The 3,230-nt window shown below is 37.8% G+C and overlaps 1 long non-coding RNA gene across 1 annotated transcript; it reads right to left on the reverse strand.

Annotated features, from left to right (window-relative positions):
• Nucleotides 1–863: 863 nt before the first annotated feature.
• On the reverse strand, nt 864–1,416 carry LOC120917454. Its single transcript, XR_005744198.1, has 2 exons — nt 1,136–1,416; nt 864–1,049 (listed from the first exon to the last, which is right to left on the reverse strand). It is a non-coding gene; the product is annotated as an uncharacterized LOC120917454 (long non-coding RNA).
• Nucleotides 1,417–3,230: the final 1,814 nt, after the last annotated feature.

Here is a 3,230-nt window from a genome sequence, read left to right on the forward strand (position 1 = left end):
ATTTTTGTTATTTTTTAGTATTTTTTATATTATAAACATCCAAAAATCAAATTTTTGTTATTTTTTTTTTTTTTTTATTATAAACATCCAAAAATCACATTTTTGTTATTTTTTTGGTATTTTTTATATTATAAACATCCAAAAATCACATTTTTGTTATTTTTTTGTCTTTTTTTATTATAAACATCCAAAAATCACATGTTTGTTATTTTCTTGGTATTTTTTATATTATAAACATCCAAAAATCACATTTTTGTTATTTTTTGTCTTTTTTTATTATAAACATCCAAAAATCACATTTTTTTTGTCTTTTTTTTTATTATAAACATCCAAAAATCAAATTTTTCTTATTTTTTTGTTTTTTTTATTATAAACATCCAAAAATCACATTTTTCTTATTTTTTTTGTCTTTTTTTTATTATAAACATCCAAAAATCAAATTTTTGTTATTTTTTTGTTATTTTTTTTATTATAAACATCCAAAAATCAAATTTTTGTTATTTTTTTGTCTTTTTTTTATTATAAACATCCAAAAATCACATTTTTTTTTTTAGGTATTTTTTTTTATTCCCCAATAAAGCACCAATCTTGTTTTGTTATTTTTTATTTTTTTTTTTATTCCCCAATAAAGCACCAATCTTGTTTTGTTATTTTTTTGTTTTTTTTTTATTCCCCAATAAAGCACCAATCTTGTTTTGTTATTTTTTTGTTTTTTTTTTATTCCCCAATAAAGCACCAATCTTGTTTTGTTATTTTTTTGTTATTTTTTGATTCCCCAATAAAGCACCAATCTTGTTTTGTTATTTTTTTGTTTTTTTTTTGATTCCCCAATAAAGCACCAATCTTGTTTTGTTATTTTTTTGTTTTTTTTTGGTAGTTTTAAACTCTACCCAAAACATCTATTAGATTGCGTAATTTATTTTCCACCCTCCTTGTCCTTTGTACAATTTCTCGGCTGGCCTGATTTATTTCCTCCACTTCTTCCCTGCACGCCAAGATTTCTGAAATTATCATCTGGGCAGTATGCGTGTCCAAGCCACCACCAGCTCCTGAAATGTGGGACAAAAGCATTTATTACAATTAGGCAGACCTACATCTAGATTACCTGAAGCTGGGTTAGATGATATTTTCTTACCGGATGTGGTGGCAGACTCATCCCGCGGGGGTGGGCCTTGGATCGGTGCTTCCTGGTTCTCTGCTTCATGTCGCCCTACAAGAATGAAGAAAAGGTGTTTTAAACATTATTTCAAAAGATTGTAGGCCTGAAAGAGGAATATGAATCATTCTTCAACTAATTTCGGGGACTATTGTTGGTTTTTAAATCCACTCTAAGCAGGACGCAGGATTGTAGGCATTGCCAAAGATGAATAAACTCGTTGTACCTTTGGTTTATTTTTCAACATGGAAGCACACCAAGTATCCACTGGATGACCTCACCTCTGTGTTAACCCCTAAATAATGACGTTTTTGTGGCCAACAATTGTGCTACTGAGTCCATATGTGTAACCAACTGCTGAGCAGACTATCCTTTTCCTGTATATTGTCTTAATTTTGAGTATTAAAAACACATTGACATTAATTCCACAATGGATCTCACCCCCCCCCCCCCCCCCCATAAAAAATGCAAAAATTTCATGTTTGTGGGCACAATCTTTGGTCGTACGAGTCGTCGTTCTAAATGAACGTCGACTTTTCCGACAAATATTTGGGCCCACAAACATGAAATACATACAGTACAACCTTAAAGAAAAAGCACATGGCGCAAATAGCAAACACAAGACAGGATTACACATCAAAATTACTTACTTCTTCTAATTTCTTTTCTGATTAGTTTCATGGTCTCTGGCTCCCGCAGCTTCAGGTCCGACCATTGCTTACGGAGTTGCTCGCGTGACCTTGTGACCCCAAACTTTCTGTACAGTCGCCTTTCAACCTTGTCCATAATTAGGGCCTTTAATTTGTTGGGATGTTCATATGGCCCGTGTTTGCAATCATAATCCTCCTCTCGGAGGATCTGAGCCATCTCCATAAAGCTCATGTTGGTGGCTTTAAAGGTCCTTCTCCTGGATGGGCCAGCGGATCTGTGGGCTCTCTCTTGTTGTGGGGCAGGCATGTTTGAGGGCTGGGATGCTGCTGCTGCCATCTTGTTCATGTGGGTGTGACGATAGAGAAGGGGCGGTGAAATCACGAGAAAGAACGTCAGGGGTGTGGATACGGGCGGAGCGTCACGCATGCGCGTGTATAAAGGGAAACCACGTGAGTGAAGGCGGCGTTCCCAATCTTTAGAAGATCGTGTCAGACGACGGTACGTAACTTGTTTTTGAACGTTTGAGTTTGTCACCTAGATATGGTGTTAACCCAGCAGAAAGAAGCAATAAACATAACTTTAGATTTAAGTCAGCCAAGATCTGACATGCAAATGGCCCTTTCTAGTGCCGTGCTGTACGTAACCGCGGTTTCCTCGAACATTTTGCCAAAACTATGTTGTGTGGGCAATGTCGTTCTTTGACCATCAAAGGGGTAATTTTTGGCATGAAGAATCTTGTCGTTTGAATTCATGAGTAAACTTGAGCGTAATGCTTTTCTAACGTGACCGAGTATCAAACTCCTGCTCAGATAATTCCTTCTTGTCGATTGCGCGACGAAAGATAAGGGGCGGGGGGAAACATCGAATTATTTAAGCATGGGCTGGCGACGTGTGCGGAGTGTATATAAAGCTCCAACACACGTGGCGTCCGTCTGACCGGGGTGCGGAAGAAAGACGTTGGAACGACAAACGTGTAGCTATGCTTAGAACTTGGGACACCAGTGGCCTATTCAGGAAAGACAGACATTTAAGGGCTAGCTGGTGATAAAGAGTACTTGACTTTATAGACTGTGGATTGACAATATTTATTTCTCCTTGGTTTTGGACAGGAAAAGATGAACCAGTTCAACAAACCCGAGGTTTTGGAGATCTTTATTGACCGGTGGAGAGAACTTCCAGTTCTGTGGGCCACCAAAGACCCCATATCCCGCAACAAAGACTTGCGGAAAACAGCACTGGAGAGCCTGCTCCCACTTGTGTGGAGACAGGTGGGGTTTGATGTGACGACTGACCAGTTGGAGGTCAAAATTGGGACCTTGAGAGGCACCTACAGGAAGGCACGCAACAGGGTCTTGGCTTCGATGAGGTCTGGAGCTGGAGCAAGGCAGGTATATGTACCAAAGTTGTGGTACTATAGTAAACT

Source organism: Rana temporaria, chromosome 11, assembly GCF_905171775.1.
Source record: "Rana temporaria chromosome 11, aRanTem1.1, whole genome shotgun sequence".
Lineage (NCBI taxonomy): Eukaryota > Metazoa > Chordata > Amphibia > Anura > Ranidae > Rana > Rana temporaria.